At 45.9% G+C, this 25,429-nt stretch overlaps 1 pseudogene; it reads right to left on the reverse strand.

Moving 5' to 3' along the window:
* LOC119967988 overlaps window positions 1–25,429 on the reverse strand; it is a 44,085-nt pseudogene that overhangs the window by 14,592 nt on the left and 4,064 nt on the right.

Below are 25,429 nucleotides of genomic sequence, written 5' to 3' on the forward strand. Positions count from 1 at the left end.
TTGGAGCATCTTGGCTCCCTTGGTTTTTAGGTGCCCCTCTATTCGGCGAAATAGAGGCTGCAAGTCATGGTAAACACATTCGTACCCGTTTTCTCCAGGTTACTCAGGCAGTGGACAAACGGCACTGAGGACCCGCCCTGTCTGAGAACCAACCCTTGGTCAGCCAAGCTCGGGTATGGCACAGCACGCCCTACCCGGGGATCCCATCCAACTCATACCCGTAGCGGCCCATACGCAACTCATTCGGACGTTTCTTTCCAAATTTTGTTTTCATTTTACGTTAGGTAGCCCTTCGGCCACCATCCCACATGCTATTTACATCCGGGAACATTCGGATGGTAAATCAGCAAAGCCTGCGAGACGGCTCGCAGAAGGAAGGATTGTTAGGTGCATGCTGGTCTTTAAATTCGCTTTTTGAAAAAAAAAAATGAGGGGGGTCACAGGGTGTGACTTAGCCAGTCATTTTAAAGGGTCAATTGGGTTTTGAAAGACAGATGCACTAACAAGTAAAGATCTTAAACTGTGTATTGACAGATACTGTGCTTGATCCCAAAGGTTTCAAAGGACGAGACAGAGGTCGAAGCCAGGATTGTCAATACCGGAGGAAGAAGGAAGAGAAAGAAGAAGAACAGCAAAATGATGGAAGCCCACTTATTACTATTTAATGTCATATGTATATGTGTGGAAACAAGACACGTTTCCCCCACAACCCCCACCGTAAATGTTAGTACAGCAAACCCCCAGTGCTCAGCTCTGATCAGCGAGGTTCAGACCTGGTGTACTAAATTCATGACGTGGTACTCCATGTCCTACATAATCGAATCACTGTTGGTGATTGCGATCCTCACCATCCTAGTGCAGACCCTCAGGTTGAGGAAGTGGAAGAGGAGAGCCTCTCGTTCCAGCACCTCACCCATCTATAGAGTGCAATCCCCCATCTTCGGATTCCACCAAACCCCTCAACCCCTCACTGATTACAACACTCTGTAAATAAAATTCAGCCATGTATTATATTGTTCCATACTCGACTGCCGAGTTGGGAAGTGTGATGTTGTGGTGTGAATGGTTAAGATTTTAGAGTGATTAAATGTTTAAGTTAAGGTTAAGGTTAATAGTGATAGGTAGAGGTTCCCAATTGTAGTAATGCATGTCCCTTTGACATAGGGCCAAGTAGAAATGTTAGTTAAATTTTTTTTTCTCTTCTTCCCATAGTTCAGAACAGAGTAGAACAGGAACTGGCAAGAGGTCAGAACACAAGGAGGCAAAGTACATAGGTGATCCTTCACAATAGTATGATTGTGAGGATCACAAGGAGGGAATGTAGCCATGCTGGCCACGCAAAATGGACACTGAGCCAAACTAAAATGGAAGGCTGCTGAGAAACAGACAGTTCAGCCAGAACAGCAGTCTGCAAAGAGCAGTTTGCATTCTGCAGCAGCAGAAACCAGTTTGGGCTCAGGTGAAGAGACCTTAGCTAGGTGCAAATGGCAAAACGCTTTGCATGCTAATGAGGCCATCAGACTTGAACACCCACACAATAGATACATTTGGTTCTGAATGGACACATTCCAATCAAGACCCAGACATCGAGGCACCAGAAACCTCCGAACAAAAGGACATAAGAAACGCCCCCTCCATCACGGAGACCCCCTCGCATTGGGGAATTAATCCAGTATCGATAAGAAATTGATCCAATAGGTAGAGCCCGCCCGAGAAGAGGGAAGGACAACGGAACCCCTATAAAAGATAGGGACCTCGTGTTGTCCGGTCTGTTAAACCTGTGCTCCGGCCCCGACTGACACCTGGTATCCTGACTCCAGCCGTTGAGCACCAGCCGCCGAAACCGTAAGTTCAACGCTCGCTACGCGATCCAAGCCCGCTAGACTCCCAAGTGCCAGAACGCTTGCTGAAGGCTGCAGACAAAACCAGGACGAAGGCCTCGTTCTCTGACCTTGCCTGTTCCTGTTAGATAAGTATTCTGTTTGCTTATGTTTAGTTGTAGCTTGGTCTCTTAGTGTGTGTGCATGAGTATTTATTATTAACTGTATAATAAATATTGATCGTTTGAACTTGACTAATCGGTGTATCGTCTTTATTACTTTGAATTTGACCTTGGAATACTTGTGACGTTGCCTATACGGCAGCTGGCGACTCCAGAGCTTAAATAATTACATAGAACAGAGCCTAGCAGTGTTAAGCACACGTCGAACTCGGAGGCGTGTTAATACACTCCAATAAACGCGTTTTACGCCCATAGTAAAACGTGCAACAGTTTACAGGTGCAACAGGTGATTAAGAAGGCGAATGGAATTTTGTCCTTCATTGCTAGAGGGATGGAGTTTAAGACTAGGGAGGTTATGTTGCAATTGTATAAGGTGTTAGTGAGGCCACACCTGGAGTATTGTGTTCAGTTTTTGTCTCCTTACTTGAGAAAGGACGTACTGGCGCTGGAGGGTGTGCAGAGGAGATTCACTAGGTTAATCCCAGAGCTGAAGGGGTTGGATTATGAGGAGAGGTTGAGTAGACTGGGACTGTACTCATTGGAATTTAGAAGGATGAGGGGGGATCTTATAGAAACATTTAAAATTATGAAGGGAATAGATAGGATAGATGCGGGCAGGTTGTTTCCACTGGCGGGTGACAGCAGAACTAGGGGACATAGCCTCAAAATAAGGGGAAGTAGATTTGGGACTGAGTTTAGGAGGAACTTCTTCACCCAAAGGGTTGTGAATCTATGGAATTCCTTGCCCAGTGAAGCAGTTGAGGCTCCTTCATTACATGTTTTTAAGGTAAAGATCGATAGTTTTTTGAAGAATAAAGGGATTAAGGGTTATGGTGTTCGGGCCGGAAAGTGGAGCTGAGTCCACAAAAGATCAGCCGTGATCTAATTGAATGGCGGAGCAGGCTCGAGGGGCCAGGTGGCCTACTCCTGCTCCTAGTTCTTATGTTCTTATGTTCTTATGAGCAACTTGGATCCCCAGGTAGCAGAATTTGTGATTGGCCTGCTTTAAATGGCATGGTGTCCTCGTACACCTGTCATGGTGAACATGCAGATGTAGCAGGCGGTAAAGAAGACAAATGGAATGTTGGCCTTCAGAGCAAGAGTATTCAAGTACAGGAGCAGGGATGTCTTGCTACAATTATACAGGGCTTTGGTGAGGCCACACCTGGAATATTGTGTGCAGTTTGGATCTCCTTATCTGAGGAAGGATGTTGTTGCTCGAGAGGGAATCCAACAAAGGTTTACCAGACTGATTCCTTGGATGGCAGGGTGGATGTATGAGGAGAGATTGAGTCAGTTAGGATTGTATTTGCTGGCATTCAGCAAGAATGTTGGAACATCTCATTGAAACCTCTGAAATTCTAACAGGACAAAGCAGGGTAGATGCAGGATATTCCCGATGGTGTGGGTGTCCAGAACCAGAGGTCACAGTCTCAGGATACAGAATAGACCTTTTAGGAAATAAATTAGGACAAATTTCTTCACAGAGAGTATGGTGAGTCTGTGGAATTAATTCTCACATAGCCCATAATATTGTACATTTACAAGAAGCAGTTAGATCTAGCACTTCGGGCAAAGGGGAATTAAAGGATTGATCAAAGCTATTGAGTTGGATGATCAGCCCTGATCACCTTGAATGGTGGAGCTGGCTCAAAAGGCCAAATGGCCTCCTCCTACACCTATTTTCTATGTTTCTGTGTCAAGGTGGCCATTATAGAACCTCAGAATGATATTTCTATAAATCAGTAATGCTGAATGCAAATGTAAGCATAAGTAGTGTCCACTGCTCCCTGGCTAAGGTACATGAGCTGTAGCAGTTTAGATCCAGAAATGAACTGGTGAGTACATAAAATTGTAAAAGACTTGCTAGTAATTTTAAAAGGCATATTTTCATATTTAATTGATGTATTCTCTGTTGATATATATAAAAATACCTTAATTATGTTCTGAACGTTACTGTACTGCTTTATTGCTGCTATTTTATACTGGTGTCAAATGATAATATTGGGTCACTTTGGAAAATAGTTTAAAAACTGCTTTTAGTGTATCAAACTGTGAAACAGCAATAATATTAATCTTCTGCCGAGTTTGAAAACTGGACATTGTATATGACCAGATGGTGAATGTGTTCTCAGGAGGTTCACTGTTCCTACATCTGACTTTGGGTAGGTTTTCTGGAAATTGTGTACACAGATAAGGACAGATTGTACCTGGGCAGGACTTTGCCTATTATGCTATCAGATTGAGAGTTTCTCTGGGGTATTGGGCAATCTGGGGGAGGGATCGATTGTGAACGAACATATCTTCCTTTCAGCATCACATTGAGCTTCTAGCCATATTTCCTCTATTATTTTCTGTTCATGATATTTCAGTAATATATGTACCTGGATCGTCAAAAATCTTTGAACATCCATTGTTTCTAGCTTTGCATCATTCATAAAGCATTCTTTTCTACTTTGTTTTTAAAACTGACTTAACATTTCAGTGCTAATCATGTTATTGGAACTCCAGGCCACTTCACAAAATTGTCCTTCAGGGAAGAAAACATTTACACTGCATTCTTACTGATCCACCAATAAATATACTCTGTCGTTTCATTTTGCTTTGAGCTTCCTATAATAAATGTTTAGGAAATGACCATTTTTTTCCAATAATCATGACCTTTGCTCAAAAAATAATGAATTAAACGGTTATACTTTGAGTCGTACAACACTGTGAAACCCTGTCCACACCTGGCAGGATTCTGGTACACTGTAAAGCTCAGTACACGCCTGGCAGGATCCTAATACACTGTGAAGCTCAGTACACGCCTGGCAGGATCCTGATACACTGTAAAGCTCAGTACACGTCTGGCAGGATCCTGATACACTATGAACAGGGTTTCACAGTGTATCGTGGTCCTGCCAGGTGTGCACAGGATTCCACAGTGTATCAGGATCTTGCTAGGTGTGTACAGGATTTCACAGTGTATCAAGATGTGGTCCTGAAAACAGGCTGAGAAGATACACAGAGGCCAGGAACAGAAACTGCCTCATGAAATGCTTGCTGGAATCGATACTGACTGCAAAAGCATTCAAGTCAAAGCATAAACATGTTCTTGCAATATGGACTTTGATTACCCACTCCAAGTCTCTGAATATGTAACAAACTTCCAGGCACAGGTGATCAACTTTGCAGCAGGATGAAGAACAGTCACAAGAAGCCATCAGACTCCTTAATCAGCTGATGGCTGGTAAGACAAACGGAGTTTCAGCGGACAATAGGTCTTGATTGAACCACCATTGATAAACAGGAGTATCTCATTAACCTGTTATAGACAAAGTCAAAGATGCAAGACACTGCTTCGAATGCGAGCATTTGCAGGTAATTAAGTCTTTACAGATCCAGAGAGGGGTAATCTTTGCCTTTGTCTAGATATATGTTTCTGGAACCTACCTCTTCATTCACCTGAGGAAGGAGCTGTGCTCCGAAAGCAAGTGATTTGAAACAAACCTGTTGGACTTTAACCTGGTTTTAAACTAGGGTTTAACCTGGTGTTTGGGGGCAGCAGGGTAGCATGGTGGTTAGCATAAATGCTTCACAGCTCCAGCGTCCCAGGTTCGATTCCCGGCTGGGTCACTGTCTGTGTGGAGTCTGCATGTCCTCCCCCCGTGTGCGTGGGTTTCCTCCGGGTGCTCCGGTTTCCTCCCACAGTCCAAAGATGTGCGGGTGAGGTGGATTGGCCATGCTAAATTGCCCGTAGTGTCCTAATAAAAAAAAGTAAGGTTAAGGGGGGGGTTGTTGGGTTACGGGTATAGGGTGGATACGTGGGTTTGGGTAGGGTGATCATGGCTCGGCACAACATTGAGGGCCGAAGGGCCTGTTCTGTGCTGTACTGTTCTATGTTCTATGTTCTATGTTCTAAGACTTCTTAATGTGCTCACCCCAGTCTAATGCCGGCAGCTCCACATCAAAGATAGATTGAGGCCAGGAACAGAAACTGGCCCATGAAACCCTGGCTGGAATCCAAACTGGCTGCAAAAGTACTCAAGTCAAAGCATGAGCCAGTTATTGCGATATGGACTTTGATTACCCACTTCAAGTCTCTGAATATGTAACAAACTTCCAGGGACAGGTGATCAACTTTGCAGCAGGACGAAGAACAGAAAAAAGAAGCCGTCAGACTCCTCAATGAACTGATGGCTGGTAAGACAAAGAGAGTTTCAGCGGACAGTGGGTCTTGATTGAACCACCATTGATAAACAGGGGTCTGGCTAGGACAATGGCCTGTGGTGGCCGTATACATATGACTCAATCCAAGCTTCTCAATTTAAGAAAGCAGCATCAAACAGACCTGGAGCGAAAACCTGGGAGTTCCCCAGGCACAACCATCGCAACAAGAAAGGGCCCTGGGGTTCAAACCCAGAGATCAACATTGAGTGATCAAAGCCTGCCAGCCTCCTTTACTCAGTGTGGGTAAAACCCAAAGCTCAGCTCTGAGTCTGAGTCAGATTCTCTTGAGTAATAGAATTCTGAATAAAATTACATTAAACTGTGAACCTATTTTGTCCTTTGTTCTTCTCATCAATAAAGTCACCTGGGTAAAGGTTTAAGTAAACTGGTCGAACATATCTGAGGTTTTAACGGTATAACAAGGATCCTGCCAGGTGTGTACGGGGTTTCAGTGTATCAGGATCCTGCCAGGTGTGTACGGGGTTTCAGTGTATCGGGATCCAGTCAGGTATGTCCCGGTTTCAGCGTGTATCAGTATCCTGCCAGGTGTGTACAGGATTTCACAGTGTATTAGGATCTTGCCAGGTGTGTACAGGGTTTCACAGTGTATCAGGATCCTGCCAGGTGTGTACAGGGTTTCACAGTGTATCAGGATCCTGCCAGGTGTGTACAGGGTTTCACAGTGTATCAGGAACCTGCCAGGTGTGTACAGGGTTTCACAGTGTATCAGGATCCTGCCAGGTGTGTACAGGGTTCCACAGTGTATCAGGATCCTGCCAGGTGTGTACGGGGTTTCATAGTGTATCAGGACCCTGCCAGGTGTGTACAGGGTTTCACAGTGTATCAGGATCCTGCCAGGTGTGTTGGGGTTTCACAGTATATCAGATTCCTGCCAGGTGTGTACAGGGTTTCACAGTGTAGCAGGACCCTGCCAGGTGTGTACAGGGTTTCACAGTGTATCAGGATCCTGCCAGGTGTGTACCAGGTTTCACAGTCTATCAGGATCCTGCCAGGTGTGTACAGGGTCTCAATGTATCAGGATCCTGCCAGGTGTGTCCAGGGTTTCACAGTGTATCAGGATCCTGCCAGGTGTGTACGGGGTTTCACAGTGTATCAGGATCCTGCCAGGTGTGTACGGGTGTCACAGTGTATCAGGATCCTGCCAGGTGGGTACAAGGTTTCACAGTTTATCAGGATCCTGCCAGGTGTGTACGGGTGTCACAGTGTAGCTGGATCCTTCCAGGTGTGTACAAGGTTTCACAGTTTATCAGGATCCTGCCAGGTGTGTACAGGGTTTCACAGTGTATCAGGATCCTGCCATGTGTGTCCAGGTTTCAGAGTGTATCAGATTTCTGCCAGGTGTGTCCAGGTTTCAGAGTGTATCAGGATCCTGTCAGATATGTACAGGGTTTCACAGCGTATCTGGATCCTGCCAGGTTTGTACAGGGTTTCACAGTATATCAGATTCCTGCCAGGTGTGTACAGGTTTTCACAGTGTAGCTGGATCCTGCCAGGTGTGTACAGGGTTTCACAGTGTATCAGGATCCTGTCAGATATGTACAGGGTTTCACAGTGTATCAGATTCCTGCCAGGTGTGTACAGGGTTTCACAGTGTATCAGATTCCTGCCAGGTGTGTACAGGGTTTCACAGTGTATCGGAGTCCTGCCAGGTGTGTCCAGGTTCCAGAGTGTATCAGATTCCTGCCAGGTGTGTCCAGGTTTCAGAGTGCATCAGGATCCTGTCAGATATGTACAGGGTTTCACAGTGTATCGGAGTCCTGCCAGGTGTGTCCAGGGTTTCAGATTGTATCAGATTCCTGCCAGGTGTGTCCAGGTTTCAGAGTGTATCAGGATCCTTTCAGATATGTACAGGGTTTCACAGTGTATCGGAGTCCTGCCAGGTGTGTCCAGGTTTCAGAGTGTATCAGGATCCTGTCAGATATGTACAGGGTATCAGGATCCTGCCAGGTGTGTCCAGGTTTCAGAGTGTATCAGGATCCTGTCAGATATGTACAGGGTATCAGGATCCTGCCAGGTGTGTCCAGGTTTCAGAGTGTATCAGGATCCTGTCAGATATGTACAGGGTTTCACAGTGTATCAGGATCCTGCCAGGTGTGTCCAGGTTTCAGAGTGTATCAGGATCCTGTCAGATATGTACAGGGTTTCGCAATGCTGCGTATTGTTACACACTTCACAAATCATAGCAATCTGCATATTTACATAAAACATCAAAAACAGTATGAATTGTAACTTAATGCAAATGTGTTGAGGATTGATGACCAATTCAAACCACATTCAACCCTATTTGCTCAGATACTAAAGATCTGACAATCTTTAAACAAGCTGCTAAAGCCAATGAGGGCGGGATTCAGCATCCGCCAGCCACCTTTCCCTTGGCGGCATGCCCTCGCTGGTAGCAGATTCTCCGTTCCAGCCACCTGCCAATGGGATTTCCTCACACCACCTCACGATACTGGGAAACCCATGGATACGCTGCCGGCACAACGGAGAATCCCACCAGTGGAGAATCCAATTTTCCCACAAGTGGAATAAATAGTTTGAAATTGCTGATTCGGGGCAGCACGGTGGCACAGAAGTTAGCACTGCTGCCTCACGGCACTGAGGACCCAGGTTCGAATCCCGACCCTGGGTCACTGTCCATGTGGAGTTTGCACATTCTCCCCGTGTCTGCGTGGGTTTTACCTCCACAACCCAAAGATGTGCAGGTTAGATGGATTGGCCACACTAAATTGCCCCTTAATTGAAAAGAAAATAATTGGGTCCTCTAAATTTATATTAAAAAAAAGAAGAAATTGCTGATTCATCATTTACCTTTCAGGTGAGTGGGTATTTCAGATGCATCTCTGTTCATGTTCATATAAACAAATGGAGTAGAACCTGTTTAAATCAATTCAGATTTGAGAAAATCAGATCTTCGTAAAATTACAGTAAAATGTGCAGTGTTTGAATCTGAAACTGAATTTGGTGTATTTTACCGTACCACGCTCCTGTATTTCTTTCAGTATTGTGTCCAACTTTGGGACCGCCTTGCGCATTTTCACAAAGGATTCCCACATCACCCTTCGGGCTTGAGATCCTTTCTCCATTACCAGATACAGGAGAAGTTTGGAACTGTCTGCCCGGTGTCCTCTCTCCACAAGCTCAGTGACTTGCTGTAATGAAAACATTATGGAGCCGAGTGAAAGATAAACACGAAGAACGAGGAGGAAACAATCTGCTCAGTGACTAAACTAGTCATTGCATCGGGCCCTGAGCCACGGTGAACATGGGGTGAATATTTTGCAACTATCATGATTCAATCATGAATGGTAAATAAATCTGATGACATTAAAACAAATCAGAAACGTTCTAGGATCGATCCCAGCTCTGGGTCACTGTCCGTCTGGAGTTTGCACATTATCCCTGTGTTTGTGTGGGTTTCGCCCCACAACCCAAAGATGTGCAGGGTAGATGGATTGGCTGTGCTAAATTGCCCCTTAATTGGAAAAAAAAAGAATTTGGTACTCTAAATTTGTATAAAAAAAGAAAGTGCTCGGAGAGCGAGGAATTACTGAGGATCTGCAGTCATTGTACTGGTATCAGTTTTCCCTTTCTTTCAGTGTCCATCATAATAATCGATTGCTGATTTAAATATGATCCACTTGTTTCTCACATTTACTTCCTGCTGTTAGACTGATGCCCTCAGAAATAAAACAGTCGCTAATCAGAATCAGGTGGCAATGAACCGAGAAAAGCAGCGAGCAAATTATCAGAGAGGTTTCCATCAACTAATCAACACAATAGTTGTTAACTGATTGGTCAGATCAATCTCACAGTCATAGCATTGATAGAAATCCAACTAAATCAGTTGCTGTTCCCTCTATAATTGAAACTTCCATTTGTTTGTCGAGCTGCTGTCAGTGCGAATGAGGAACACATGCCGAGGGCCAGAATTTCACAGATTGGAAAATGCGGAAGTACATGAAATCAGAAGAGAAGATGTCAGGCACGAATATCAACATCCTCGTACAGTGGCGCAACATTTCAGTCAGTCATGCATGCCAAAACTCAAGCAGGCAATTTAGCCGATTAAACAGGCAATTTGAATGCACTTTTATGTGACCGTCTATTTTTATGGTTTTTGGGCAGACCAATTGGCCAGGAGGCCATTACATTATCACTGAACCCCGATGTAGGGCGGGATGAACTGTCTGGGCTCAAATAAAATTAAAGAGGTACCTGGGGGTTGCGGCTGCGGCTTGAGTATGCTGCCCAAACCCTTGTTGCAGTCTTTGTCCATTGCAATTTATTTTTTGTGAGTCTGAGACAGCTCCAGAGCGGCTGTCCTCTGAAGAAGCACACGAGAAGTGCAAGGCCGCACCCTCCCTTTTCCTTATGCTCGCACTCTTCCCGCCCCCTCCGGCAGTTCAGCCTTTTCATAGAATCATCGAACCTGCGACATGGAGACAGGCCCTTCGGCCCAAACTGGTTCATGCCATTCAAAACGCCCAACTAAGCTAGCCCTATAGTATATCTCACTAAACCTTTCTTGTGTGCGTTTCACGCTAGCCGCTCGTTAATTGGCTGGTGAGCATGAAGTCGCTTTCTAGGGCCGATTGTGGCTGAAAGCATATTTTACACAGCTTCTGAGCACACAGAGTGTGAAAAATGAATGCCCAAAAGTGGGGCGGAGTAGTCAGGATTTCCATCACCAGCTGACAGACAGAACTATGCTCTTTCCTCAGAATAGTGAATTATTACTAGAAATTCAGCCAGAACCTGGCAACCCTCCTTAGTCCCCTCCATGACTCCACCTCTTGCTAAAGATGGGTCAACCGTGGGACTGGACACGGTCACAACAGCAGGCATTCGATGCGGTAAAACGGCAGCTGTTGCACTCTAAACTATAAATGAACTTTGACCCCGCCAAGCCACTGCTGCTGACATGTGATGCGTACCATTACGAGGTGGGCACGATCCTTGCCCAACGCATGGCAGAATGACCGATTGCATTTCCCATGCTCGCCGAAGCTGAGCACAATTATGTGCAAATCGAAAAGGAAGGATTGGCAGAAAATGGGCCAATCTGGTTTCAACTTCTAAGTTCCATCAATAATTTACGGACACACTTTCATGGTCTACACTGACCATAAACCGTTATTGGGCCTGTTCAAAGAAGAACAAGCAATTCTCCTTTTCACCAGGATCCAGCTTGGGCCCTGCTGCTGGGGGCCTATAAGTACAGCTTGTAACAACTCCTGTGTGAAGATCTCGCACATGGATGCCTTAAACCACCTCCCCTTCCCCATAAAGCTGCCGACACTCCTGCTCTGCGGAGGAGGTGATGGCTGCCCTCCACTTTATGGTCTCGCTGCTGGTAACCCAAATAAAGGGTTGACCCAGATGGAACCACAGTTGTCCTGGGAAACCACACGGTGCTGTACGGAGCCCAACACAAGGCATTACTTGATTATTTTAGGGCCAACACCTGCGAATTTCCAGAGCTCAGCATGGAGGATGGTGTCCTTCTTTGGGGGACCAGGGTGGTCGTCACGGAACACGGACGAGCCACCTTACTACAGGGCCTCCATAACGGACACTGGGGGATAAAGATGCTTCCCCGCAGTTACATCTGGTGGTCAGGCATCAACATGGATATAGAGAAGCTGGTCCAATGATCTAAGCCATGCCAGGATCACCTGAAAGCACCACCAGCGGTTCCATTGCATGCTTGGTAATGGCCGCGCTGACCATGATCGAGTCTTCACGTACACTTTACTGGTCTTTTCAGGGGTCGATGTTCCTGATCATTGTAAATGGACACTCGAAGTGGCTCGACCTCTACAGGATGCAGAGAACGATCACATGGGCAACTGTGGAGCACCTGCACTAAACCTTCAGCACAGATGGTATCCTGTAAGTACTGGTCTCCAATAACGGACACGCTTTCACTGGTGCAGAATTTGCTATATTCATGGCGTGAATGGGAACCGCCATGTGCCCCTTATCATCCGGCCTCAAACGGACTGGACTGGACGAACAAGCGGTCCAAACATTTAAGAGGGGAATGAAGAAGCTGACCAACAGAACCTGGGAAACCAGATTGGCCCATTTTCTGCTTAGTTACAGGACCACACCGCATGCGCCCACAGGGGTGGCACCAGCTGAACGACTCATGGGTCGATGCCTCCGGGCGCAGTTAAGCTTGATCATCCTTGAGATCGGGAAGAAGGTTCAGCAGGGTATAGAGTGGTCCGAAGACAATGTGGGACGTCGGAGGACACTCCACAGTTTCACTCCAGGGGACGCCATCTACATGTGGAATTTTGGCGATGGAGCTACGTGGATCCTGTGCATCGGGCTACTCCAAACATTGCTAGAATTTTATTCGGCAGTGGGTTGGGAATCTCGCCACCAAGAGCTGCGAGCCTACCACTGATTGCCAGATTCCACGGATTCTCCCAGCCATAACCTCTACCGCAACCGGCATCCCGTCTGACCGCCAGCAGCCAGGAGGACGAGATACCCGATGCCGCTTTCTCGGATCCCGACCCAGTCTCCGACATGGACGTCCAGCGGCAGGAAGATGCAGATCCGCGGCCATCAACACCAACCTGATACCCGCGCCTGCTCTTCCTCCAACACCAGCCCCGTCGATATAGCCTCGATGCTCGACAGGGAAGCAGACCTCACTGATTAAGTATATGCCTCCTGAGCCAACCCCTTCAACGCCGGAACGCTGACACCAGGCAAAGTGGGCAAAGGGTCCTGCAGATTGGCCAGAGGACATTGACATGGACATTTTTTCGGACTTGGGTTAGGGGGGTGGGGTTAGGTGTTATGGCCCCCTGGGAAGTAGGGGACTGTGTGGCATCCAGTTCCCATTAACTCATAATGAGTGTCAACTCCCCTGGTACTTGGTGATGGAGTTCTCCTTCAACAGGGAAGACTCCACAGTACAAAAACCTCGGCTTGGGTGCAGGTAGGGGTGTGTAACCCGTCAGGGCGTAAGAGTTTCGTAATGTATATTAACAATTTTCTTTCTTTGTATCCTGTCATGCATCCTCTGTGTGTTTCTCGCCCGTCGCATTCTACACTACCCAAACAAAAAATGGCCCAAATGGGTAGAATTTTGTAAAAACCTAATGTCAGATCTGGGAGCAAGTGCCTAAAGCGTTTGGCAGGTGGGTCTCTAAGCTGCGTAAGGCAATTGCGATCACTAGTCATATGGAGTAGCTCCACGGGAAAGAGGTAGAGTTTTAAATCAGGCTCAGACTGAAGAAACAATCCTTTAAAACTGAGATGAGGATGAATTTCTTCAGCCAGAGTTTGGTCAATCTGTGGAACACTGCCGCAGAAGGCTGTGGAGGCCAAATTCATGACTCCGAGCAAAATTACATCCAAATGGAGAGGAAAGACTAAGGGGAGGGAGAACCTAGCATGGATAACCAAGGAAGTTAAGGAGGGTATTAAGTTGAAAGCAGAAACATAGAAACTGGCAAAGGTTAATGGTAGGTCAGAAGAGTGGGATTGATTCAGAATACACCAAAGTTGGACAAAGAAATATAATTAGGACGGAGAAAATAAAATATAAGGGCAAGCTGGTGAGAAACATAAAAAACAACAATAAGAGGTTTTTTAAAAGTACATTAAAAGGAAGAGGGAAGTAAAAGAAAGCACTGGCCCATTGGAGAACGAAACTGGGGAATTAATTATGGGGAACAAGAAAATGCAGAGAGAAATAGATATTTTGCTTCAGTCTTTACTACAGAGGGTGTGACAAGCCCCCCAAAAATAGTAAAAATATACGGTCAACTTCAGAGAATTTATTTTATGCAAACTAATGGGGTTAAAGGCTGATGGATTCCCCTGGACCGGACTGTTTGCACCTCAGGATTTTTAAGGAAGTAGCTACAGCGACTGTGGATACATTGGTAGTTATTTTCCAAAAATCCTTGGATTCTGAAACTGTGCAAAGGATTAGAAAAGTGCCAATTTGGTATGCTTGTTCAAAAAAGGAGGGAAGCAAAATACAGGAAGCTGCAGGCCAGTTGGTTTAACTTAAATTATTGGAAAAATATCAGAATCAATTATTAAGGAGAGAATAGCAATGCATTTGGAAAGTCATAGGGCGGAATTCACCGTTTCAGCAGCTGAGTGCCGGTGCGAACGGAAAACTTGTGGGTGGTTCACAACAGGAAAATCGGTGTGAACCCTTCACTGATTCCGGTACCGATGAGGGGCTAGCACCAGCGTCGCGTAAAGCACCTGCGGAAAACGGATTGAGAATGGCCAGATCCCGGGCCACGCATACGAAGGGCTGATAGCCTGCACCGGTCATGCAGAGAAACATGGCTCCGGCTGTGCTCAAACCCTAACCCGACGACTCCGACCACACAGCCCACCACCTCGTTACTCCTCACCAGTCCCCCCAGACCTTGAAGAAGCCCCCCCGACCTGTGGCACACTGGGTTCCAGACTGGTGGGACCACACGTGGCCCAACGCAGTCAGGAACCCAGCCCATCAGAGGCGGAGCATCGTGGGTGGGCCGGCCGATGACACATAAACGGCCTTGGGACTGCGCATGGCGGGTGTCCTGCGAATCGGTTTGGTGGGGTGGAGCATCGCAAACCGGCGTCAAACCGGTGCCTGCCCCAATTCCGGTGTCGAAATCCATTCTCCACCCGATCGCCGATCCCGATTTTGGCATCGGGCTATGGAGAATCCAACCCATAATATGATCAACTAGAATCAGCACGGTTTCATGTCCCACAAATTTACTCAAAGTTTTTGAGGAGGCATCATCCAGAGTAGATAGAAGATATTTGGATTTTCAAAAGGCATTTGATAAAGTGCCACGTGAAAGTCAACTATGCAAGACAGGAGCTCATGATTTGGAGGTAATATTCTGGCATGGATAGACTATTGGCTAACTAATAGGAAGCAGTGAGTAGCAATAAGGGGTCCTTCTCAGGTTGTGAAGAAGTAACCAGTGGCAAGCACAGGGGTCAATGCTGTGAGTGCAGCTCTTCACAATGTGTAATAACGATTTAGAGGAAGGAGCAGTGAACTGTGGCCAGGTTTGTGGATGATACAAAGGTGGGAGAGAAGGCAGGTTGTAAGGAGAATACAAATAGACAGAGAGATATTGACAATTTTATTACAATCCTGAATGTTCATCCCGCCCTGGATCGAGGCTGCAGCTAAAATGTAAAGGCTTCCAAGCCAATCGGCCCAGCTGCCAAACGTAGCAGCAGATAAGCCATGTAAAGTTGTGTTTAATTTGTGCCTTAAATGGGACAAATTGGCAGCTAGATTTTAGACGGGCGAGCATTTGACTCTCACATGTACCTGATGACCAAAATATTCCATGAGTGCGCGATGATGTCAGGACGTGCGCCCAACATCTTTTACCTCAATTTCACGTGTTTCTGAGACAGGCATTGCACTCGCATGATCAACATAAAATTGTGGCTATAGTAAACACTGATGCCACATACTCCTTAAGTGCCTTACGTGAGGGGAAGAATCTTCTGCTCCTGACAATGGCGATACTCTTTGTGGGTCCCCAGCAGCAGGACAGACAAGCCATACAAATCGTCACTGATTTCAGCGGGACTGGAAGACGCCACTGGCTGCCATTGGCGAGTTGCCTCTCTCTTGGTGGACTGGAAAATTGCAGCCCTCCTCTCCAAGTCCCATTTTTTCCTTTATTTGATGTTAAACTTTGTACCTGCTTTCTTCATTATATCACATAACTTTCAGCAGTATTCTTGAAATGAACTAACCTTTTTCTTGTTTAAAAGTCAAAGCTTGTCTGCTTTTTAAAAAAAATTAACCACTCATGAATTAAAAGGGGGCGACACATGAACACACTTACAGATTCTTCGCTAACAGACCACTTTAAGGAAAGGCCTTTCAATTGGTCACGATACAACGATTAGTCAAAGTTTTCTATATTTCATTGCAGCCCTGACTGCCAGGTGGTTAGAAAGCAATTCAGACAGGCATTTCGTTTCTACATTTCGCAATTCATTTGTTGCTATGTCAGTTTTGTGATCTAAAAATAATCTACAGTCACTCTGTGTCCCTCTCACTTACCCAATGCTCATTCCCATTGAAAATCCTCTCGTATGTTAACAAAGAGCTGGCTCCATCCACCCCTTCTTCAATTGCCTGTTCCAGTCTGTTCCGGTAGAATTTAGTCAATTGGAACAGATCGTAATCCTCATACTTTTTCAATAACTCAGTGATTGTGGAGTTTGGCTCTGTGAACACAAATGAAGATTTAAAACATCATTGACTTTCGACCAAGGCAGCTATAATTTCTCCGATACGGAACCATGTACAACCACATATTCCAACAACATGTGTAGTCGCTCCTTAAATAATGGCCAAATTTGTCAACTACTATTTCACTTAAGCTCATCATTCCAGCCTCTCCTGATCATCCCCTGTTTCTCCAAATGTTCACTAATTAGACCTTAACATACAGATACCAAGAATTTGATTGCATGAAATTATATCTCAACAACTTTTAAAACAAGCCAAGAAAATGTTCTTGCCCTCACTGCTCCTTAAGTGTACACATGTAGATTCTAGCTTAATATAACTTTCGGGAATATATTTGTGTTTTTGAATAATTTACAATACTGGAATCCACAAATACATGTTTTTACTCTCCTCCAAATGTTATAATAAGTCAGTTTCCTCATATACCTCTGGAAATCTAAGCCTTGCAACAACCTCTGCATCCTCCTTCAGAACGACCCAGAGCTGCAGGGAGCAGCATTGGATTCCCTCAAGCCTTCCATATTATTGATAAACCACCCCTCACAATGACAAACATGATGTGGAGATGCCGGCGTTGGACTGGGGTGAGCACAGTAAGAAGTCTTACAACACCAGGTTAAAGTCCAACATGTTTATTTCAAAAACGAGCTTTTGGAGCACTGCTCCTTCACCTGAAGAGGGACCAATGCTCCGAAAGCTCGTGTTTGAAACAAACATGTTGGACTTTAACCTGGTCTTGTAACACTTCTTACTGTGCTCACCCCAGACCCACGCAGGCATCTCCACATCATGGTTGTCATTTAAATGAGGGGTGGTTTATCAATAATATGGAAGGCTTGAGGCAGAAGGATTACAGGTTTCCCCTCCAAGCTATACTCCTTCACATCGTCAAAATATAGCACATGCCTTCATCATCACAGGGTCAAAAATCATGAAACTTCTTACCCGGCAATTTCAGCTCCAAATGTTTTATTCTGCAATTTCAGATATGCTCATTTCTCACTCCCCGGTTGATACCCTCCTTCTGCCAATTTATTTTTCTTATAAAATCATTGGAGAAATCTGATGATGGCTGTCTCTTCCGTTCCCCCATGAACACTAATATCCAAAGAATGTGAGCCCTTCCCTCCTGCTCCAGCCTTGCAGTAACACATAGACCTGTGTCATATCTTCCTCTTCAAGCAGCCCATCTATCACCACCTCAAAAGTATGTTTACCAGTTGTAAGGATTCACCTGTTAATCCCTGTTTGCCCCTTGTTTATTCGCTTTATTTTCTTTTGTTTTGGCTTTGATAGTTTTTGTACTTGGACAATTATTGGGACCTCCATATTTAAGATGGACTTCACTTTTGATTTTTAAAAAAAAGGAATCCAGCAGAATGTGCTGGCATCGGTGATGACACACCTTGATGGGAATGGCCAATGAGCTGTTTACTTTGCCGGGTGCTTCGCTGATAGTCTATGCTGATTGGTGCTGACCATTCCGGACTGTTCTTCCAGGGACAGGAGACTTCATCTGGTTTAGTTTTGGTTTTATCAAGAAGCTGGAGGGCAACAGTCCTGATTTCTCTCTCTTACCTGATGGACTCTGTCTAAAGGTTCAAAGTACAGACATTTCTTTCTCTACAATCAGATTGAATTGCAAGGATGTTCAGTCCAGCAATAGCTGCAGTCAGGGCCAGTTCTTTAAAGAACCATGTTTAAAATCTCGTGTTTTCCTGGGCGGCGACCCCCAGAGGCAGCGGGATTCTCCATTTCTGTCGTTTCCCATTGTGGCCACGATGCTGGGAAACCCACGGGTATGGATGTGATGCTGGTGCAACAGAAAATACCGCTGGCAGAGAATCCAGCCCTCTGTTTTTCCTCAGTAAAGCTAGAGAACATACTGGTGGCAGATCTTCTGAGTGAAGACCCAGGTTAATAAAAGTGAAAGTATCTCCCCAGAGGGAATTCCACAGTCTGGGGATTCGGACTGAATGTTCCAGTGATAAGATACTCATTAGCCATCCAACTGATGGTTCTCAATCACTCTGCATCCTGAAAGGACATCAATGGAAAAAAACAACTTCAACATCCGAACCAAGGGCACCCCCCTTCCATTTCACATTCGTACTCACCCCCCCCCCCCCCCCCCCCCCCCGCCCCTCCCCCAACTGTGCGTGTGTATGTTGTATGTGTGTTTAGGTAGAGGATGGGACGGTAAAAGAGGGGAGTAGATTAGCTGGCCTTTAGTCTGGTATAATTATTGCATACCTTATTCTGTTATTGTTATAAATATAGAGTTATTTTGTTTCTCTTACAAATCAGGTACCTGGAAGTCATTAGAACAGTCAAGGGCTCAAGATCTCAGAAACATTACACAAATTATTGGCTAATTCACTTCTGCTAGGACTCCGGGGCCTATGGGACTGGGGTTGACTGTGTACTTGCCCAGGGTGTCGTAACATAGTCAAGATCAGGGGCGTGCAACATTCAGATCTTTAACCCTTCATTTGCTGGATCACATTAACATGAAGAAAACCACTGAAGAAAATTAATTGACCAAAAATAAGAACAATTATGGGGATAGAAGCTAATCATTATGCTATACTATAAGTTTTAAACAAAAAAGGTAATTGTACTCCACAGAAACCTGTTCCAGTGATGTAACTACACCACAGTTAGAGATAATACCTTTGGTTCTACCAGGGATAACTGGCAATTTGCAAAGAATTTGGTTGAGGAATAAAGGATTTTTGTCTTGCAGTAAAATAAATAGGCAAATGTCTATTGAAAAGGCAACCAGTGAAAAAAAATTGCTGATGCCTCCACTAGTGTTTGATGTTAAAATATTGGCTCCATAAGCATCAGCTCTAGAATTTTCTTCCCTTTGGCACCAGGGAGGGAACTTACCATTCATGACCTGCCTATGATTGTAGAAGAGTCTGATTACTCCCCTGACTATAGAATTTCCCAGCCCTATCATTCTCCGATTCCTGTGTACCACCTGCCACTCACTCTCACCATCCCCCACACCCCACCCCACACTCGGAGCTTGTTCCTGCTGTCACACTGCTGTTGAGGAACACCCTGCTCTTTGCCATCGACCTAAGTTTCACTGGCTCCCCTGCCAGTGGGTCCTCAGGTGGAGAGGAACTAGAAATTGAAGGATCTAATTTCCTCTGGATTTCTGGCCACACTTGCCTCAATTGATGCCCCTACATGGCATTTATTGGTCAATTAAGGGTCGTTTCCCACCCAACCTCAAATTTTAGACTGGCTGAAGGATTTTTCTGAGGTGAGGGTAGCTCAAAAATTAATAGATTTGGATCTGAGGTAGGAAAGTGGACGGGGTGTGAGCATCTTCATCAAAAGACCCGTCTGACTTCCTCTTCTCTCCACTGCCGTTCCTGTAAATGCCGCCATCAAAAAATATTCAGACCATTGTCTCTATCCACCTTATTGTTCCCAGTACCAGGTATGAGACAGTTCCAGTGCAAAGGAGCTCCCTCAACCTGCAGTTGTGATGACCCTATACATAATCACTCACTTTCCTTTCTACTCAGCTCCTGTCCTTCCTGTGTGAGCTGTAGGTTCTTGCTCAAGATTGGACCTTTTTTCAGGATTGAAACATATTTTAAAATATTGTGAACCAACCTGTGTCCATTGTCATTCTTATTGAAGATGTTTGATCTTCTCTCCTGTTGGGACCTTCAGCCATGGTGCTGACAATGGTTTCAGATTTTCATGCTCTGTAATAAAGTAATATTAATAGAACAGTTAAAACATTCAAATGAGAAGGATAATTTTGCCTCATTAAACATGGGGCGCGATTCTCCGCAAATGCGGCGAGTCGTAAAGGCTGCCGTGAAACTGGCCGTGTTTCACGGCAGACTCCGCGCCCCCTCCCAGGACCCGATTCTCCCCCCCGGGCGGCCGAGCAGCGCGGCCCCGTGAAGAACGGCATCGCGGGCTTAGCGACCGTCGCTAAGTCCGCGTGCCAAGCGTCACGGCGGCTGACGCGCACGATGACGTCAGCAGCGCATGCGCGGGTTGGACTGCTCCAACCCGCGCATGCGCAGATGACATCATCCTGCAGACGGGTCAAACCCGCACATGCGTGGGCCGTCATGCCCCTCAGCCGCCCCGCGGACTGATCCTGTGGGGCGGCGGAAGAACAAATAGTGCGCGGTATCGGACCCGCTGTCCGCGATCGGTGCCCATCGATCGCAGGCCCATGCCACCCTTGGCACAGCCGTAGTGCGGCCATGCCAATCGGTGCCATGGTTGTCCGGGACGGCACTTTGCGGCCGTTTTCACGAATGGTGAGAGCAGGTATGATTGCGTTCGTGAAAACGGCCGTAAAGGCCTGGGAACGCAGCCCATCGGCCTGGGGAGAATCGCTGCTCGCCGTTCGTGGGGCGGCCGTGGGGGGGGGGAGAATAGCAGGAGGGCGGGAAAAATGTCGGGAAGGCCCTCCCACTATTCTCCGACCCGTCGTGGGCAGCGGAGAATCGTGCCCATGGTTTCAGTCCCTCTTCCATCAGTACCACAGCAGCTAACTCTGGGCTCGATTATTTCCCGAGTGTTATGATGAATTCTCCGCAACAGAGGCAACACACACAACTGTCCAGAGAAATCCAGTCAATCCCACTGATCTCCACAATCCAGATGGGGTCCAGTTAGCCCAGGCTCTGCACAGAGAGTACTCATTGGTGAGATTTACATATACAGTGCGGGGGGAAACCAGACTAATTCGCAAAGCCAAGAATATTTTAAGGGGAGGTGTTGCACAGATAATAATTGATTAATTAAATGGGCCTTCATTCATTTTTATTGGGTCAGTGTTTATTTATTTCAGATTTTCTGAGAAATTATAGAATTTTATAAACATGATATATGTCCACATGTACACAATATCTATATGCGTGTGGTTCCTCTGATCTCCATCAGTAGTGATCACCATTTTCCTTGTGTTCATGGACAATTCTCCTGTATGTTAGCGCTTCAATTTCAATGTGTATCATTATATTTCTCATGGTGTCAGAACCTTATTGATGAACAATGTAGGTGGTGGTGAGAACTTTTGCTATTCATGCAGAATGTTATAAATTAGAATACTGAACAGTGAAGGAGGCAGAATATTGATTTGTTGAATAGTTTGGGAATATCTTAAAATCTCAGTAAAAAGGTGTATTTAAAGAGTGCTTATCGCACAGAAGAGAAAAACTATAGAACAAATGTTTGGGTGATGTTTGGAGGAGGGGGGCTGTTCAAATATTTGGGTTGATGGGAAAGGAATATGGTAGAAGAAGCAGAGCAATCTTTGTGATTGGTAGCATAGTGGTCAGCACTATGGCTTCACAATGCCAGGGTCCAGGTTCGATTCCTGGCTTGGGTCACTGTCTGTGCGGAGTCTACACGTTCCCCGTGTCTATGTGGGTTTCCTCCAGGTGCTCTGGTTTCCTCCCAAAAGACATGCTATTTGGGAATTTGAACATTGTGAATTTTCCCTCTATGTACCAGAATGTGGCAACAAGGGGCTTTTCAAAGTAACTTAAGTGCACTGTTAATGTAATTCTACTTGTGACAATAAAGATTATTATTATTATTTAAACTTCTCCATACATGTTGGCTGATATGAGGTTGAAGAAGCCAATGGTAAATCATAGAATCATAGAAGTTACAGTGCCCAAGGAGGCCATTCGTCCCATTGAGTCTTCACCGTCCCTTGGAAAGTGCACCTACCTAAGCCCACACTTCCTCCCTGTCCCTCCACCATCTCCGTAACCACATCAAACCTGTTTTGAACACTAAATGCAATTTAGCATAGTCAATCCACCTAATATGCACATCTTTGGACTGTGGGAGGAAACCAGAGCACCCGGAGGAAAGCCAAGTAGACACGGGGAGAACGTGCAGACTCCGCACAGACAGTGACCCAAGCTGGGAATTGAACCTGGGACCCTGGAGCTGTGAAGCAACTGCGCTAACCCAAAGAGCGCAAAAAGACAGCTGCAGCTGAGATGAAAAGCCGGGTTTATTTTAGCATTCTGAGATCCTGGAGCAGGAAACACGGTATTGATTCATGTCACCCAGCCAGATCTGATAGCGAATAGCTGAACCAGTTGTCTGTATAAATTTTCCAACATGTCCAACAATGGGTGGCATGATGGCACAGTGGTTAGCACCGTGCCAAACAGCGCCAGTCACCCTGGTTCATTTCCAGCCTTGGGTGACTGTTTGTGCATGCATGGGTTTCCTCTGGTTTCTTCCCACAGTCCAAAGATTTGCAGATTACATGGATTGGCTATGCTAAATTGGTCCTGAGTATCCAAAAGGATGTGTAGGTTAGATTAAAGGGTTAATAGGATAGGGCAGGGGAGTGAGCTTGTGAAGGTGGAGGTAAGAATGCATTTTAGGAGTCGGTGGGAGAGGAGCGGAAGAGGTACAAAAAGATTGGCCAGCGAATAAGAACATAACAAATGGTAATAATAATAATGTTTATTACTGTCACAAGTAGGTTTACATTAACACTGCAATGAAGTTACTGTGAAAATCCCCTAGTCGCCACATTCCGGTGCTTGTTCGGGTACACTGAGGGAGAATTCAGAATGACTTTCGGGACTTGTGGGAGGAAACCGGAGCACCTGGAGGAAACCCACGTAGACACAGTGAATACGTCCAGACTCTGCACAGATAGTGACCCAAGCCAGAATCGAACCCGGGCCACTGGCAATAAATACTAGCAGGGGTAGGCTATTTGGTCCATTGAGCCCACTCCCCGATGCAATCAGACAATTGTGGTCTTAACTCCATTTTCCAACCTCCTTTCTATAACTCTTGATTCCGTTACCAAAAATCTATCTGACTCAGCTTTGTAAATATTTACTGACACAGCTTCCAATGCCCTCTGGACAAGCAAATTCCACGTATTTAAGGCCCTCGGAAAGAAGAAATTCCCCCTCATCTCAGTTCTCAATGACAGACCCTTACTTTGAAACTCTGCCACCATTTCTAGTTTTCCCACAAGGGGAAACATCCTCCCAGCAATCACCATAACCAATTGACTCGAATCTTATGTTTCAATAACAAAGAACAACAAAGAACAAAGAACAGTACAACACAGGAACAGGCCCTTCATCCTTCCAAGCCTGCTCCTACCACACTGCCCGTCTAAACTAAAATCTTCTATACTTCCAGGGTCTACATCCCTCTATTCCCATCCTATTCATGTATTTGTCAAGATGCCCCTTAAATGTCACTATCGTCCCTGCTTCCACCACCTCCCCCGGCAGCGAGTTCCAGGCACCCACTACCCTCTGTGTAAAAAAGGTGCCTCGTACATCCCCTCTCAACCTTGCCTCTTGCACCTTAAACCTATGCCACCTACTAATTGACCCTCTACGCTGGGAAAAGGTCTCTGACTACCCACCCCTTGTAATTTTGTAGACCTCTATCAGGTCGCCCCTCAACCTCCGTCATTCTAGTGAGAACAAACCGAGTTTATTCAACCTCTCAATAAGATCACCTCTTATTCTTCTAAAGTCCTCAGTATAGGTCCAACCTGCTGAAACTTTGCTCTTTAGACAACCTCACAGGAATCATCCTGGTGAACCTTCTGTGAACTGATGAAATTTCACCACCAATCAGTGCTAATCCAGTGGCTGATGCAAAGGATTAGGGAAGAGTTTTTGTCAGGATGAACCTAAAGCAAACTCAGTTCCATGCTACATCCATCCAACCCCCAAGTCCAGGCCTGCAGTGTGATGGTCTGAGCCTCCTGCACTCCCAGTGTGATGGTCTGAGCCTCCTGCACTACCAGTGTGCTGGTTGTACTCAATCTGATCCCACATCAGTACTTTCTGATACTAACAGTACTCTGCTCTAATTGCTGAGTCTCTTCAGGGCTGCGCAGCCAATTAAACACAGGCCATGGAATCAGCATTCACACTCAGTTCAGACCATCCCATGAGAATAGGTTCAGGCATAATGATTAAAAACGTCAGTAGGTTTTCTGCAGACATAAATTAGTGGAGGGTGACTAGCCCTCTAACATTGGACTAATTGATTGAGTCTTGGCAGGACAGTGCCTTTGGGTCCAACAGAAAAGTAGGGAGGCAGACCCAGATGCTGGGGTAGACTGTGGCAGCGGAGGAAAGAGGAATGTAGGCCATTCATTAATTGAAGAAAAGAATAGTGATTCCATCATAAAGCCAAGTTGAAGAAAGAAGATTCAGCGGACTCAATGTAACGTCCGCTGAACGGTGCTTTTAGAGAAGTTTCCCTGCAGCTGCAGCATTGAGAAACACCCCGCTATCCAACACCACTTTGCCGGATTTTTTTGCCCTTGGGAAAATTGTCTCTGCCAAGGCCAGACATAGAGGAAATTCCTAATGGTAAGATTAAGCTTGCCAGTAGATCAGGCCACGATTTTGGAAGGCTGCCCCGATCATTCTTCCTGCCTCATTTCGGACCCCCCATTTTTCTGACCCCCGTCCCCCCCAAGCTTGAGGAGGCCGCTGGGAACTCGCTCGGTACCTGGCAGCCCCCCCACCCCCCCCACCCCCCTCGGATCTGACCCCAGGCAGTGCTATCCTGGTGCCCAGGCACCTGGGCAGTCCCCTCGCTCCCTGGAAGTGCAACCCGGACATTCTGGCAGTGTCAGAGTGGCACGACTAAGCTGCCCTGTTGGCACTGCTTGGGTGAGTTCCAGGGTGTAACCCTGCTCTGTTCTTGAAAACTGTGGAGCTTCCAGTGGCCTGGCAGACTCCCCAGCTGCCTTTCTTACTGCTCCACATTTGTATGGACCAGTATTAAACTAAGAACTTATTCAAACTGAATGTGACATTTACTGAGGTTTGTTTCAAGAATCAAACTCACTTTGATCATCTGTCATTAATTTCCTACTCTATTCCAAGCTGACATTTTTAAGTGTATTA

The sequence above is a fragment of the Scyliorhinus canicula genome, chromosome 6, assembly GCF_902713615.1.
Source record: "Scyliorhinus canicula chromosome 6, sScyCan1.1, whole genome shotgun sequence".
NCBI classification, from domain to species: domain Eukaryota; kingdom Metazoa; phylum Chordata; class Chondrichthyes; order Carcharhiniformes; family Scyliorhinidae; genus Scyliorhinus; species Scyliorhinus canicula.